At 43.2% G+C, this 17,784-nt stretch overlaps 1 protein-coding gene across 4 annotated transcripts in view; it reads left to right on the top strand.

The window, feature by feature from the left end:
* Positions 1-14,932: 14,932 nt before the first annotated feature.
* The window catches only part of LOC126273184 (semaphorin-1A), a 1,534,221-nt gene continuing 1,531,369 nt past the window's right edge, over positions 14,933-17,784 (top strand). For 3 of the 4 annotated variants that reach the window (XM_049976701.1, XM_049976702.1, XM_049976699.1), the window contains exon 1: positions 15,102-15,734. The gene's annotated coding sequence lies outside the window, so the exon portion shown is untranslated. Of the gene's footprint in view, positions 15,735-17,784 lie in introns of all 4 variants that reach the window. The other variant, XM_049976700.1, reaches the window with a different exon arrangement.

The raw sequence follows: 17,784 nt of genomic DNA, 5'->3' as shown, positions 1-17,784 counted from the left end.
TAATAATTTTAAATTTTTGGTGCTACCTTCTTTTAAAACATTAAAACTGGGTTGTGAAGCACAATATTTGAACTTGTGGTGTCATTAACTGTTTCAAAATCTTTGGAGAAAACTAGCCCTTTTTCAATTGTGATTATCTCCTTAAAAAAATAATCCTTCTGCTGGGGATTTCATCAATGTTCTGCAAAAGTGTAAACTTCTTTTGTTAAAAATTAAAAACGATGTGCAGTTGGCTACACGTAGAGTTTCTTCGCTGCAACATAAAGCTTCCCCAATTTGAATACAATCGCTCACAGTCCGTGCCGCAAATCGACCTCGAATCTCTGATACGTCAATCTTCATCGCGCCTATTAACGCACTGAGTGGAGAATGGATTGGCAGCAGCTATATTTATAGGCGTATAATCGCCGAATAACCAACGTAATTTGTAGGTCGCATCCGGCTGTTAGCACCAGTCACGGATTCTGTGAACTGCGATTTGTCTATGGGGCAGCTGTTACCTAAGTGACGTTACTGATCACATAATCGCACCCTTCTTCATCATACGCCGGCACTCGATCAGTTAACGCTACTTCAATGCATTGAAAATCTTCGCACTACGACAGGCTCAGGTTCCTAGCTATACATATTGCAAAATGACAGACAAGGTCACTAAACCATTGGGAGGTTCCGTGTTTCTAGCAATGTGCTTGTAGACTATAGCGTAATTCAAATGCGGTCACCTTTTAAATGCGAGATTAGCAATGCATGTGTCTCGTTATAAGATTCGTCGTGCCTCTTAGGCAAGAAGGAAAATAAATTGAATCAAAGAAGTCACGATTCATATCGCATATGGAAGTCTCAGGTGAAAGAACTCATACATCTGAATTATCTAAAAGACGGATGATGACCGGCTCTTGGGTGAAGGGAAAATGTTTTGGAACACTGGAATCTCTGCAGTGAAAATATACCGATAGTAGACTAACAACATGGTTGTGCTAATCATTTCGTACTTGAAAGCATTACTAAACGTCTGCGTCTCCATCAGGATGAAACACAGCAACCAAATTCGCATGCTTTAATAGGAGGGTGATTCTGTTATTGGTGTGTACTAACGGTGCAGATTTCAACAGCAATATTTTATTAAAGTATATCGAATCACAGTGATTGTACGTACTGAGCTCTTTGTAGCCTCATTTATTTACATTTACCATGATGCTGTTCTCCCTAGTATTTGGATGATTTCTGTGTTCATGCGAAGGTACGACGCACTGGATTTGGGACAGGCAGAGCAGTGAATGTATCGAAAATGGCGGCCCCTTGCCATCATCTCAGACTGGAGCCTAAGGTGTTCTCTCTACAGAAGACGGGACGCCGAGATCAACCGAGGAGGATAGCAGGCTATTGTGCATTTTATGAACGAGCCCTGGCCTGTGGCCGAACTGAAGCCAGGAGGCAAAAGGTGAGCGGCGCTTTCTCACGTTTTGGAGAGAGCTCTTTGAAAATAACTATCTTGCACTTTTTAAAAGAAACATAGTTCGTAGAAAATAATGGCCTAGCCTCATGGACAGCTTTCCAGTTTCAGAAAACGTATGATGCGCTGCTAGTTGCTGAGCCATTGGTATATTTCTCAGTGATATCACAGAGATGGAGCTGAAGCTGCTGTTTCTTAGAAGCGTAAGGGGGTACTGTAATGTGGTCAGCAGTTTATCGTGAGATGTTGTCTTGGCGGGACTTTGTGCGCATGAAGGAACCTCGCCGTTGGGTAGACGTGTAAGCGTTTTCCGGTACTGGCAGGCATGTCCCGTATGGGGGAAGAATAACAGGGAGTAAGATTGAGCTAGAAATTACGAGAGTTTCTGGAGAGACAAGGAGTGTGCATCTTGTGCACATCTGGTAATCAGAGTTGACGGGGCACCATAGGACTGGGCGCGTCTTCTGCGCGTCAGTTGCGTACATCGAAGATGGTGAGTGGCGAGCATTTTGGCAGACGAACGGCTTCCAGAGTTGTACGGTGACAGCGCGACAATCGTCCTCTTCTGCAGGCTAGTCACACGATGGCGCCTTTCTGCATGAGTGTTGGTGCATAATTACGATGGACATAATTATCTGCGTGACTGTTGGTGAATAATTACGGTAATCATAATCAGCAACACTGACTCGATAGGGCTTTTCTTGATCCATACTTTCAGGAATAGGTACGAACACCTGTATCAGGCCTAATATTGGTGTAATGAATGTATAAGTCTCTCAAGAAATATCAGAGGCACACTCACTGTTTTTGGTTAGGGTTAACAAGATTCGAATATAATTTGCTGACTGCTATTAGCTTCAGATGTGCATGTTCCTTGTTGGTTCAAGTAATGCTGTAAATCAACAAATCCACTAGTTAAAGTTTACAGAAACAGTTTACGAATTATTTCGTATTCATTCATGATCTATTTGGAATAATTATCTCTAACTGAACAAATCGAAAGATTTTTTTTCTGTTCCACACTTTCCACTCTCGTTAAATATTTTCTGTGCGCAATCCTTCACTTTAGGACCTATAACTAGAACCTTATACCATTCCCATTTTTTTATTAAAGTTCTGCAGACAGAATTACAGCTTAGATCGTTAGGGCATGTCCACCTCTTAGCCTTCTGCATCAGGGTAACATCTCACATGCACAGAGTCTCATAAGAAAACATCGTTAATGATTTACACCGATGCCCACTGAAGCTGGAACACCACGAAGGATAGCGAATAACGAAAAGTTTACTTATTTTGCGTACATAGCATTGCAGCAAAAATACATGTCTCAATTTGTAAATAGTTTGGGGTTGTACATGGTGCGAAATTTAGTACATAAACCTGGAAACAACGTTAGCTATAAACCGCCTGGGGATCAAGTCGAAATGAGATTAGATGACAGGAAGGGGAACATCATTCCATGCTGGTTCAACTGCGTGTTAGAGTTCATCAATCGTTCTCGCTGGATAATGGTGGCATGTCAGTACCTCGGCAACCCATGACCAGATGTTTTCAGTGAATAGGAAAATCTCCTGCAGCCAAGAGCGCTTGTATTTGTATGTTATTTCTGAATGAACGCTTTCGACAAATCTGATGTCATAATCTGATGTTCGGAAAATTCTTATTAACATGCGTACGTGTCACCTATACAGTGAGAGCAATTTCCACTCGTAGGAAACGACATCATGTTGGCTTCTCAAACACATACAAAAGATACTTCAAATTGATACATCAAGATCTACATGCATGTGCATGTCTACTGAGCAAATCACACTAAAGTTCCTGGCAGAGGGTTCATCGAAACAGCTTCAGACCATTTCTCTACCGTTCCGTTCTCGAACGGCGCGAGGGAAAAACGAGCGTTTAATCCTTCCCGTGTAGGCTTTGATTTCTCTCATTTCATTGCGATGATCATTTCTCCCTATAGAGATGAGCAGCAACACAATAGTTAGGCAGTCGGAGGAGAAAGTTGGCGAATATAATTTAGGGAAAGTAGCGCCATTGTTGTAAAGACTGCCACAGCAATTGGCGTATCATATCTGCGACACGCTTCCCTGTTTCGCGATAGTACAAAACGAGCTGCCTCTCTCTGAACTTTTTCAATGTCCTCCGTCAAATCTATCTGGTAAGGATCCCGTACCACTCAGGAATAGCCGAGAAGAGGACGGACAAGCGTAGTACAGGCAGTCTCTTTAGAAGACGTGTTGCATCCTGCGCTCTGTCAATGAAAGGCAGTCTTCGGTTGACGTTTCCCACAACACCTTTTACGTTATCATTCCAATTTAAGTTGTTCGTTATTGTAATACCTAGATACTGTGTTTGGTTGAATTGAGGGCTTTCAGATTTGTGTGACTTACAGTGTAATCGAAAAGAAACAACTTGACACTTGTCATTATTTAGAGCTATTTGGCACTTTTCGCATCATACAGATATCTTATGTAAAAAAATTTGCAATTGGTTCTGATCTTCTGATGACTTTACTATGCGGTAGATGACAGCATAATCTACAAACCATCTAAGAGAGCTGTTTACGTAGTCTCCCGAACCGTGTATATCTAGGGTGTGAATAATTAAACTTCCAGTTTCAAAATGCTGTAGAAAGAGAACCACTGCTCAAGACAACGTCAAATTTTAACAGCAATATTATTGCTGCAGGAGGTAGCGTCATGGAACAAAAAAAGATAAAAAAAAGATTACGAAAATTTGGCCAATACAAGGCGATGTGAGCGCCAGAACATGCGCACCGAAAGGCTCGCTTTACGTCCGAGACTCCGAAACACCTAACATGACAGTCCCCGTGAAGGATAGCTCGCTGCTGGCGAAGCTGATTTAATAGAAAGGTGACTGTGTGATGGTAGCTCCGCTCAAGTTCCGGACTCTCAAGTGCATGAAAAAATTCATTGGTACGATCTTTACAAACGGTCTCGAGAAAATGATTAAAAAATTCGAAAAGACCGGTTATTCTGGAGTGCAATATGGCAGAGGGACGGAGGCAAGCAGTTGATCAGACGTTTCTCAAAGATATGGCCGCAGCACTGCAGGAGGGGTCGAGCGGTAGTGTGCCAGCATGCAGTGCTCAGGAATTGCCCGGAAATTGAACATGGCGACGACCACTGTGGGTAACGACCTATTAAACATCATGCACTGTTATCTATAAAAAACATTCACCAATGCTTAGGAGTTGCTTCCTGCAGATCTGCCACCAAGACAAATGTTCGCTCTGGAATTTCTTGCTAGCGCAGAAGCGCACAATGAATGGCCCATGGAACATTCTGTCGACAGACGAAGCCTATTTACATCTCTAAGGACATGTCACTATACATAACTGCAGAATATGGGCGACGGAAAATCAAGACGCACGTCAACCGGTATCGTTTCATTTTGCAAAGATGAGTGCGTGGTGCGCGTTGCCGGCATCGTTTATCGTGGGGTGATACGTTTTCGAGTAGATGTGTCCTGCGAGTCCCGTTTCCGGTAAACGCTATGAGAGTCTTTTGCGCACCAACGTCTATCCAACCATTAAGCAGCGTGGGTTATCTCTATGCAGGATACCGCTCCTCTGCACATTGTACAGCCAGTGAAGGGGCTGCTGCAGACACATTACGAAAATGCTGGAATTACCATGCGTCATTTCCTTACAGCCAGGCCGTCCAGATCATTTGATCTTAATCCGTCTGTCTTCTGACTGTCTCGTTATCTCAAAGATGTATTCAGTGCTCCAGTTACTAACGTAGCTTAACTGAAGGCACGGACTGAGCAACGAATTCTGAACGTGACACTCCGATCTGTTGTGGAACGTACTGTTTCTCGATTTCTTCTTGTGGCAGAAAAGGGCGGACAGCGTATTGAAAATGTCTTTTGCTGGTGTGACGGCAATTAGAAACTGATGTCATTTTGTTTTTATTTTGTTTTTGGACCCAGAACACTTAAAAATCGATGTCATTTTGCTTTTTATGCGGCTTTTGGCCCCAGGACAATTAAAAACAGATTTTTCCCATCATTGCACTGGCGGACAGGCTAATCTAACCACCATTGTTGACTGCCAACTTGTGCAGACAGTCATGCACACTGAACAGTACAATTGGTATAATGTGCCATTCAAACCATAGCCGTCGTACTGTGATTCGTCTGTCATTTGTAGCCGATCCCATGTACGTTAAGAAGCTTACAGCGCCATCTAATCATAAAATTGTGGTATATTTCAAGACGTTTTCCCTGCGTCAGTAATATGCTGTTCACGTCTGATGTCATTGTGAGCAAAGGTTCTCTTTCTACGGCGTTTTGAATAAGATTAGGAACGGCAGAGGGCCTGAATCACTTCCTTGGTGAACATGAGATCACTTCTGTTTTGCTCGACGAATTTCCGTCCATTACTACTACCTTTCTGATTTTTCTGGCAGAAAATCACGAAACCACTCGGACAATTGAGGCAATATTTCATAGCAAGTTCCTGTGAGGAACGGTGTCAAAAGCCTTCTGGAAATCAAGAAATATGGAATCTGTTTGGGATCCCCTGTTGACGGCACTCATTACGTCATGTAAATAAAAAGATACCTGTGTTTCACAAGAACGATATTTCCGAAATGTGTGCTGTGTGTCAATAAATCGTTTTATTCCAGGGAATGCATAATGTTCGAACACAAAGTTCTGGATGACGTTCTGGCTAGGGCAGCAGTTTTCATGGTCAGTATCGAGGTAAGTGGGAAAAGCAACATGCAGCCTTATGTTTAAGGACATCTCGAAGATTGAGCACAGCTGCTGACATTAATATGTCTGATAATTGACACTGTGATTTGACATGAATTACTTAGACACCATCCAATGACTACTACATGAAATAACAATCACAATTATCCGGTTTATTACGATAAAATGACTCACATATAACCTGGCAATCAATAATGATATTCAGTTATACAACATTTGTGCGTCTGATAAAAGGCTCTGAGATGAAATTCTAGTAGTCGCAAATAAAATGAAACAACTGCAGCTGCGAAGTTCTATAAAGTTAGTATTAGAGAAATGAAAGCGTTGCATCTGTCGCAGGAGTTCGAAGTAAACTGGCCGTTTGAATCTGAAAACTAAGCTTTGGAGTGAAGCTTGAGGTTGTTGAAAATTTATAAAAAATGGCTATATTGTGTTTACTGACTATCTCGAAGTCGCGGTTCGATCACACTGCGTCAGACTGTTGGCAGAGACTGAATCGGCTGCAGAATTGCTCGCTGACGTCACCCTGACGACCCTCGCCAGCGAATAAGTTCAAGTAAGCCCAAAATCTTCATAAGTCTCTCAGCTCATCGGCTCTGCTGACCATACATGCCGATGGGGGAAAGGTCTGATGGTGGAGGCTCGCAGCGATGAGGACTTCCAGTCATCAAGAGATGAGGTGTTTTTGTAATGAATCCTTCGTAGAAGGAAAGCTCGTATTTCTGAATTTTGTGTTCTTAGAAATTTTTTCCAGAACCACCGACACTGTGGCGACGTTGCCGGCAGAGATTTATTGTTCATCTTCACATCAAACAATACAATGACCTGTTTTAAGTCGAGCAACCGCCACACTGTCTGCTCTAGAGTGGTGCTGGACTTTACTATCTTCAAATGGTTCAAATGGCTCTGAGCACTATGGGACTTAACATCTATGGTCATCAGTCCCTTAGAACTTAGAACTACTTAAACCTAACTAACCTAAGGACAGTACACAACACCCAGTCATCACGTTACTATCTTCCCCGGGCCCGTAATTTCGTACAGTGTGGAGTGGCGTAGCCAACAATCTAATCGTTTTAGTATAAAGATGCATTTCTTGAACAATTACACCAGATTAGCTTGGTACATAATAGGAACTGTTTGGATCATACACACTCCTGTGTCTGTACGAAAGTTTTAGCTTAGATTTTATCCTCACGCATTGGCGTCATCAGCTATTTCTGAATCCATCAGTGCACAACTAATGCCAGTAATTTAATTACCATCTTTGTACCACGGAACGGCATCATACTTAAGTATATATTCTCCATATTTCAATGTTTTTCTCATTTTACGTTCTACGCGGTATCTGGTAATGTCACATTGTAAGACTGAAACTGGTTGCGAAATGAAGGTTTACTGTACATGTGAGTGAATACGAATCGTGAAATTTAGTGCGAAAGTGTACCAGTCTCACTTGGTATCAGTACTGCTGATGCAACCAAAACAACTCAGGGTCGAAAGCCGATAATGTTGGCCAAGGATGCGCTAAAAAAAACTGTCATGGAAACGGCACAAGACAATGAAACTCCCTCCCTCCCCCCTTTCTCTCTCTCTCTCTCTCTCTCTCTCTCTCTCTCTCTCTCTCTCCCTCTCTCTCTCTCTCTCTCTCTTTCTCGCTCTCTTCTCCTGAAGCTAATTCCTGGTTCCTACATGCAGTAACAGCTGTATTCGAGTCCAGAACCTAAGGTTTTTGTTGTATTATTCTTATCAGGCCTATGAGTAACTTTTCTGCTGTTGCTTTAGAGGTAGCAAGTCAAAAGCAATGCACCGACCGACGGCCTTGTCATCCTCTGGTAATGGCGTCATTCGGTTGTGGCATTGAGTAGCATGGGGCAAGCATATCGGTCTACCGGCTATTGGATTTCTTGGCCTCGGATCCGCTACTTCTCACTCACTTACGTAGCTGCGTCACAATGCTGAGTTCACCCTGTTCCAGTATTCCAACTAATGAAAAGTCACTTGCAGTACCTAGAATCCAACTCGGATCTGCCGTGTTCCGCATAGCACCCAGACACTCTGACTGCCCTTTGGGAAAAAGAAAAGAAAACTGCGAACATCGAGTTGCGAAGGTGGTCGAGCGAGTCACGATATCGACGTTTATTTTAGGTTGTGTAGAACTTCGTGTTTGTTAACACTTCGAGTATCAGATGTACACAAGCAAAACTGTTATTTTGTCAAATGGTATATGTTATGTGAAGGCACGTTTTAGTTTGATATGACACGGTGCTATTGTTGATTAGATTAGATTAGAGATTAGATTAGATTAATACTTGTTCCATACATCATGAATACGACACTTCGTAATGATGTGGAACGTGTCAGGTTAAAGAAAGATGTATGTACAAGATATTACATTACACAAAATATTGCATGACGCTAATGCTTAAGTTAGTTTTTTTCCCTCCCTTAATTTATATCTAAAAATTCAGCCAATGAGTAGAAGGAATTGTCATCTAGAAATTCTTTTAATTTATTTTTAAATGTTGGTTGACTATCTGTCAGGCTTTTGATGCTGTTCGGTAGGTGACCAAAGACTTTTGTGGCAGCATAATTTACCCCCTTCTGTGCCAAAGTCAGATTTAAGCCTGCATAGTGAAGATCATCCTTTCTCCTGATGTTATAGCTATGCACACTGCTATTACTTTTGAACTGGGCTGGATTATTAACAACAAATTTCATAAGTGAATATATATACTGTGAGGTTACTGCGAGGATCCCTAGATCCTTAAATACACTCCTGGAAATGGAAAAAAGAACACATTGACACCGGTGTGTCAGACCCACCATACTTGCTCCGGACACTGCGAGAGGGCTGTACAAGCAATGATCACACGCACGGCACAGCGGACACACCAGGAACCGCGGTGTTGGCCGTCGAATGGCGCTAGCTGCGCAGCATTTGTGCACCGCCGCCGTCAGTGTCAGCCAGTTTGCCGTGGCATACGGTGCTCCATCGCAGTCTTTAACACTGGTAGCATGCCGCGACAGCGTGGACGTGAACCGTATGTGCAGTTGACGGACTTTGAGCGAGGGCGTATAGTGGGCATGCGGGAGGCCGGGTGGACGTACCGCCGAATTGCTCAACACGTGGGGCGTGAGGTCTCCACAGTACATCGATGTTGTCGCCAGTGGTCGGCGGAAGGTGCACGTGCCCGTCGACCCGGGACCGGACCGCAGCGACGCACGGATGCACGCCAAGACCGTAGGATCCTACGCAGTGCCGTAGGGGACCGCACCGCCACTTCCCAGCAAATTAGGGACACTGTTGCTCCTGGGGTATCGGCGAGGACCATTCGCAACCGTCTCCATAAAGCTGGGCTACGGTCCTGCACACCGTTAGGCCGTCTTCCGCTCACGCCCCAACATCGTGCAGCCCGCCTACAGTGGAGTCGCGACAGGCATGAATGGAGGGACGAATGGAGACGTGTCGTCTTCAGCGATGAGAGTCGCTTCTGCCTTGGTGCCAATGATGGTCGTATGCGTGTTTGGCGCCGTGCAGGTGAGCGCCACAATCAGGACTGCATACGACCGAGGCACACAGGGCCAACATCCGGCATCATGGTGTGGGGAGCGATCTCCTACACTGGCCGTACACCTCTGGTGATCGTCGAGGGGACACTGAATAGTGCACGGTACATCCAAACCGTCATCGAACCCATCGTTCTACCATTCCTAGACCGGCAAGGGAACTTGCTGTTCCAACTGGACAATGCACGTCCGCATGTATCCCGTGCCACCCAACGTGCTCTAGAAGGTGTAAGTCAACTACCCAGGCCAGCAAGATCTCCGGATTTGTCCCCCACTGAGCATGTTTGGGACTGGATGAAGCTTCGTCTCACGCGGTCTGCACGTCCAGCACGAACGCTGGTCCAACTGAGGCGCCAGGTGGAAATGGCATGGCAAGCCGTTCCACAGGACTACATCCAGCATCTCTACGATCGTCTCCATGGGAGAATAGAAGCCTGCATTGCTGCGAAAGGTGGATATACACTGTACTAGTGCCGACATTGTGCATGCTCTGTTGCCTGTGTCTATGTGCCTGTGGTTCTGTCAGTGTGATAATGTGGTGTATCTGACCCCAGGAATGTGTCAATAAAGTTTGCCCTTCCTGGGACAATGAATTTACGGTGTTCTTATTTCAATTTCCAGGAGTGTAGATGTCTGCAAGATGACCGTGGGTGGGCTCCAGCAAACTCGTGCCTAGTTCACCAATAATATCACCTTCAGAGCTCTCAGTTAGGAATTAATATAATTGCGTATTTTCTTCCCAACAGACTCCTGTCATCACAAGACATTGATTTTCCTTTCTCTAACATCAAAACGGCGGTAGCATTAATTTCGAAGAATTACCATAGCTGTCACAATAGGTCTTTCAAAATCAATAGAATACTGCAACACAACTTAAATGCGAAGGGGTGTATTGCTTCATAACCAGTATTCTTACTGTCCGAAAGGTTTGGTGGAACGAAGTGTTAACCGTCAGTTTAATTAGGACTCGTCTGATCACCGTGTGTAAACTAATGGCAGTTAAATGTTGGTCCTCATAGAACCCGAAGTGAGTATAGTCACTAATGACTAGCAGGAACGTGTTCTCTGGGTCTCAGCAGTAAATAACAAGTGTCATGAGGAGGAGAGACATTAGCGCCATTTCAATGAACCGCTGGACAAGACTGATAGGATACTATCTTAGTGCTGGCATCATCTAAAGGTGATATTCGCATAAGCGAACTCCTGCAAAGCCCACCAGACTATGACGTTAACTTGGTCCATAGCAAATGCTACATGAGTCGTGCTAGTGTGAGGAGCATTAGTGAATCTTTCTGTTGTGACATCTTCTAAATCCCATATGCTTTTATTACATACTCCTTCGCTAACTATCTCATGATGAAAACTACGAGATTCTCGGAGGCGTCAACAAAAAACAACAAAGTTACTGTGTTGTGCTATCTTCTCTAGGGGAAACGAAGCTCGTAGGTACGACTAATATCCCGTCAGTTGACTGTGGTCTCATCCTAACACACAATATCGTCAGTGGCCTTAAACACTTGCGCAGGTCGTATGGAATCCAGAACTTCCCATCCAAGCCCACAATAACTGATTTTCATACTGAAGGCCTCGAAGCAGAATAAGAGGTAACTGCGATTTAGACACGGAGCGTTGTGTATCGTGACCCTCACTCATACGGCTAACTTATGAACCACGGAATTTAAATGTGTTATTCCATGACAAAAAAATGATGCCTTGTGCGCAAACTTACGTCAAAATTTCTGAACCACCCTTCACATCTTTTCATTTAGGGGTAATGAAATATGCATAGAACGCGTTATGAAATCGTAGTAGCAACGTGACGTTACTGTAGGTTCAGTTCCCGGGCATCGTCCTGCAACAGTCAGACAACTACTGAACGGTGCTGAAGGGCAACTAAACGAAATGTCATAACAGTTTTCCTTATAAACATGTTGCATCACATAACAGACGCCATTTCACAAAATAGCCGCATTCTTGGTGTAAGCCTACTAACCGAAGAGCTAACAAACAGGAAGTTCTGCACAACCCAAAATAAACTTGGTCGTGACATATGACTGTTGTTACAGAAAGAGAAAATAAAATGGCACTTTTTTTATTGCGGGATAAAAGTCAGTATTTTCTAATGACTGCAGACATTTCAGTAGCGACCGCATCTCAGTGAGCAAAATTTTCGATCCCATTACATGTCAGTAATTTGGCTATACGATAAGCAGCCCACTTCTAAAATTTCAACAACTGTTGCTTAGTCTCATTGAAACTAAGTATAAAGTTGCAAGTAAACTCGAAGCACACTCAAAAGCAGTTGCTCTCATACTACGTTTTTCAACAAGTGCGACGACTATAACTTATCTTGTTCAAGCGTAACGTTAAGTGAAAGTAATTTCCTCATTCACTGATGTAATTTTAAAGAATCATTTTAGCGTGTTTAAATTTCATTTGATGTTATCAGTTTCATTTTGTTTCGGTCTCAACGTTCTTTTATTTCTGGATTTTACAATGGAACCTTACATTCAAATAGATATATCAGGCAATTTATTGCTTTAAAATTGTATCTGTAATAAGTCTGTCTCTTGTAAAGGAGACAGTTTTGAAACAGAAGGGCTTTGAACTAGTCAATCAAACTAGATGAAACGGTTGTTAAAAATAAACTGATGAGCAAACTAGAGTTTTCAGGAAATTGTCTGGAATAAATGTGACGTGACACACAGTAATATATGTAAAAATGTGACATTTTCATAAACTGCAATAAACTCTCAGAAGTAAACCACGTTTTAACTTAAATGTATAGATACAATAGTCTATAATTATGTCCAGATGAGAAGGGATAAATCTATGACATGATAAGAGAGAGAAGAACGGCTTTAAATTGAAGCTTCACTACAGTACAAAGTAGTACAATAGATGTCGTACAGAGTAGCAAAAGACCCGTAACAGATGCACTTAAAGGATGAATACACAGATCTCTCCTCAGAATTTTTAAAATACGCGTTATTAGTAGTCCCACAATTTCTGTGATCGGCAGGTGAGAGTAAGGTGGCATTTCTGTATTCCAAGTAAACTCAAAGCCACCAGTCATCTTCAAAAATTGGTATGCGCAAGGTGTCATGGAATTGTCTGAAACGAAATACAGATCTTGACATTTTCTGAACTATTGCACATTTTAAGAAATTAGGATCATTGGTGTTTCTACACTAGTAACCAACAGTTGTCACAGAATAGTTCTAATGAGCGATAAAGGTTCTGAACTCAGATGTTACTATCTACTCGTATCGCATGTTGCCCTTGACATGGTGAACTTGGAAAAGAACCAGCAACAGCATGTACTGATGAGCATGGATCATCATGGTTTATACAGAATATGACTCATTCCACATAACTACGAATTGTTGTGCAAGTGATCCATGAAACATGAAAGTAACGAACTGCAGAAGTATTCAACATAAAGAAAGAGCTTCAGACCACGCTATTTAGTGTGTGACTTTAGTAGACTGGTTTCTATTGACATACACCGGGTATCTGCAGCGTTCTTCGTTTAGAGAGTTCAACTCTAACGCTTTCTTCCAGTTGGGATAAGACTAAGAGACCGAGAGTAGAAAGACACATTTCACACTAAGATATAATAAAAACCTTAACACTTTTTCCGAATTTTGCCGCAAATTCGAATAAAGACTTTACAACAGCCATTGTAAGGCAAACTAACCATAATGATTACTGTTATCAGCTATAAATTATCCGAAACAAATGTTAAATAAGTATAATACTTGCCAGCTTTTTACTCATATTCTGCATGTAAAACAGACACTATAGTTCAGTCACATTAACGCACGAAGTTGTTAAGTCAAAGACAGACTACATACAACATGTTACGTGGACGATTATACTTACAAACAGACGTGAACAAAGGGTCCACTTTCTCCCGAAAAACCGGGTACGTTAAAAAGTGGTAGGTAGTATGGACAGTTATGAAGTTCTGAAAGAGTTGTAAAAATTGCGAATAGTATAGTAACTGTTTTAACGGAGCGCGTTACCTGCTTCTGCGATTATACTTGTTCCTTGAGGATTTTGGAGTGGTTGTCTTCCTCTGGCAACATTATGCGAAAGAAACCTGTTTAGAGACTAACATCGTCTGCAACCGTCTTGTTAATGGAAGACCATTGTCACACGATGTCTTCCTACATGACATTTGCTTACAAGTGCGATTAAATACTGAAGTCTTCAGGCAAAGTGCGCAGTCAGGAGAAAATTTACGTTCTTACATTGTGCGTTTTTGTGCAACATGTTATGTCTGGTTGACTCTATTTGCAGCTAGTGTCGCAGCTCTCAAAACGAATTGCAAGATTCGTAAACTTTGGCATTGATATTTTGAAACATGGGCTACAAAGAAACATTGGAAATGAAAGGCATGAAATAACGACCTGCAGCGTTCCAGTCACTGGCTGTCGGACATACCTGTATTTCGGAAAGTTTTAAAATAGAGAGTGTGTTTAGTTGATATCTGACTCTCAGTGTAGGCCATATTTTCGCCTCTTAACCTCTTTCCGTTTCCTGGTAATTGCAGAGTCTCAACATTCTCTGAAGGTGACAGAATGACGCGACAGAGAAAGTGAACCTGTGTTGCAGGATATTACACCTTGGTCAAATGAATTTATTGCAGAAATTCCATGTTTCGTCCCCTTCTCCAGAGGACGTCTTCAGAGTGGACTGCAGCTGCTACAAAGGTCCGATTCGCAGAGCTTGAATCGCTATGAATCAGGGTGTGAGTTAGACTTTTATACACACAGACGCCCCTTGCACATTTTCTACGCAGAACGGGATGATACCCCGGCATTCAACTAAGAAATTCATTCCGCCAAGGCAGAATAGCACGGAATATTTTAAGAAGTGAAATTTCCGGCTGTGGAAGTTTCAATTTCGCAATTAGAGAGAGTAGAATTGAATTGAGAGGTATCTACGTGGAAACTGCAGAGCAGTTTAGACATTGTCAGATTGACGCCGACTGCGGCTTGGACGCAGGCGACAACACTACTGCGTCGACCGCGCATCAAGAGCGCCACCCGACGACTGCGCAGCGTGCAACCCCTCCGGTCCTCCCCTCCCCCCACCCTCCGCCGTCGGTCCACCCCTCCCGCGGCGGTCCGCGCCGGCGTCGCAGCAGCAGCAGCCAGCCACCCCTTATGCACGCCGCTGGCTGCCCAGCGCCGGCGATCAGCTGTTTTACCGCGCGCGCCCCCGCGGCTCCGAATGTGTGCGTGTGTGTGGCATGTCTGCGCGAGCCACGATCTTTGCGCGCGAGGTGGGGGCCGCAGGCGGCCGAGTCTGTGACTGTGCCGGTCGACCAAAGCAGTCGCTTGCGAGCAGCGCTCGTGCACGGTCGGAGGGAGAGAGTGGGAGAGCTTGTGGCCTGTCTCGTCGACGCTCGGCCGCCGCCGCGACGCCGCTGCTGCCGCCGCCAGCTTCTGGACTGCCTCCGGCGCTGTGGCCGTCGACGCCAAGCAGCGATGACCAGGACGATGACACCGTGCGACGTCTTACGTAGGCACACCTCCCGCTGACCGCCTACGCCGCGACGATTTTTCCTCTCGCCAGGCGAAAACTACGACGTGTCAACAACATTTTTGTTTTTTCTGTTTCCGTGTTTTCATGTTCCGTGAAACCGCTTCTTGCATTACCACTCTTCCGTTTCCCAGTGTTTGTTTTCTCCGTTTCTTTCATCGTGGATGTTTTGTTTTGGTGTAGCGAGTGACGAGCTAATGTCAGTAAACGTACATCCAATCTGTCGGTAAATTGGTGTGTGATATTTTACTATCATATATTTAGCCATCACCTGAAAGCCGTGAAAAATTTTTGAAAGTGGAGAGGAAAAAGAAAAGGCGCAGAAGGCTTTTTAAGCTTCATGGATATGTGCTCTACGCTTCAACTATTGTCGCAGAATCATCTTCCGGGAAAGGAAATTTCGCCTGAAATGGTAAGCACAACATTGATTCATCCTGTATAAGAGTGTAGTGGTGCATTTGAATTGTGACTGTTTACACCAAAGTTTAACTAGTAAGTCCTTTCATTTAGCTAAACTGCGGAATGTAGTGTCTCTCTTTTCGGTGGTAATATCGCGTGGCGCGTCTCAGATAAAGCGTTCGGACCTGTATAGAAGTTTAACGTAAACAACGCACAGTGTTTTGTAGAGATTTGTTTACTATACCGTTCAGTACACTGAAGTAGTGTTTTCAGACGTATGACTGCTGTTTTATGTTTTCTGTTCAGAACAAGTAGCACTGCTAGACTGAAGCATAACGTAGTAGTTTTCTCCTACACTAGTGGGAAAATGGAATGAGATTAGATAATCAAAATAATAGTTTATTTACAACCTTGTTTATACGTAGCTACAACAAATATTGACATGGTCTGTAATACCGTGTCTCTGACTAACAACAGGGGACACAAGGGAGTTAAAGAATGCTTACAGCTCAGACGATTTTGTCTGTAACGTAAAAAAAAATCTGTCGCTCATGTCTCTTAAGATTTAGACACTTCTATCTGTATTAGCCCTCATTGCGCCGGAAACAACTTGGTACTCAGGTGTATCAGATGATCGGTGTCTGCTCGCTTTCACCCCCTACTGATTACCTTACCCATGCTTTAGACAGCTTTAGTTGCAGTTTTAACGTCTACTGTCTCCCTAAGTGCAAAAGAAGGCGTAGGTGGATTGGGAAAAGTGAAGCGTTGAAATATGACGCTGCTTTCGACTTCGTGGAAACCTTCCTACGAGACTCTGAAGATGACATGCGGCGTGAATTCTGTCTACTGAATTATCAAAGGCCTTGATCAATACGAACAGGAGTGTGACATTTCAACGGGAAAAGAAGTAGTCTTAAGATATATGTGGTAATGTACATGGTCGACATCAGAGCTACCTACTGTAGGTCTGAGAGGTGGGAGTAACATGGCATTTGTACCGTTTCTTGCTTATCTTATCCTCCTCGCTATTGGATCTCAGGAGCACTTACGATAAGATAAATCAATGCATTGCTGTCCGTAAATGTTACAAGGAACCTTACTTCCTGAGATTTATATATTTACTGGTTATCTTATCGAGGACAAACAAATATTACCCGAACGCTCAAATACGGGGGTAGTGATGGTGGCGTTACAAAATGTGCTTCATGGCAGTATTTGGCCGAGGATATAATGTTTCACTGTCTGTCAAATCATGTACTTCATAACAGAGCGTTTACAAATTGACATCAAAAATAGTTTCGCTGCCGAGAAAGTAGTAAAAGAATTTTCAGAAGGCAAGAATGACGAGAGGTATCACTTAAAAGATCAATTTTATTTTTTAAACTGTACCCAAATCTTAATTGTTAGATCTCTAGGGCACTCATCCTCCAACAAATTATTTACGTCAAGTAAACAGAGGGACAGTTTTGCTGAATTTTGTTGAACAGTGTCAGGAAGTAACGAATCTTTCCTCCTAACAGGCAAAGCAAAGTTTTTTCTTCGTGCGACCCCCGTTCAGTCGTAGGATAGTTCGTTTTACCTGTGTGGAGGAGACTTCGCAGTAACTCTGTGGAATTCCAAGAGCTTTGTTTGATTAAAGAACGATTGTTGGACAGATTTATGTATAGAAATTCTTTAGTGAACATTACAAATATATTTGGTATTCTGATGGGCTGCGGTGTGAACATTTATGTTCGACCTGCTGCCCTCAGATCTGTCGCAGGAGCGAGCCACTCACAAAAGCGCACGACCATGCGAGTTTCGCAGTAAGACCGTACAGAGTAAATCGCATTGGCATTTAGGCCAAACCTCTAGTTCAAGGTGGTTCCACTAAAACGGGTAACACACAATCACAGCGATATGTGGATGATGCTGAGCAATGAACGTCGGAATATTTAGACAATAGTCCTAAGATCTAAATGTCTCGGAAACAAAACATATGGAGTTACTGCTTTGAACCCAATGATATGATATTACAGTCTTCACACTGTAAGAGGAGCGGAGTTTTTCACGATGTGGTTTAC

The sequence above is a fragment of the Schistocerca gregaria genome, chromosome 5 (assembly GCF_023897955.1).
Source record: "Schistocerca gregaria isolate iqSchGreg1 chromosome 5, iqSchGreg1.2, whole genome shotgun sequence".
Taxonomy (NCBI): Eukaryota; Metazoa; Arthropoda; class Insecta; order Orthoptera; family Acrididae; genus Schistocerca; species Schistocerca gregaria.
This window is presented reverse-complemented; position numbering and strand designations above follow the sequence as displayed.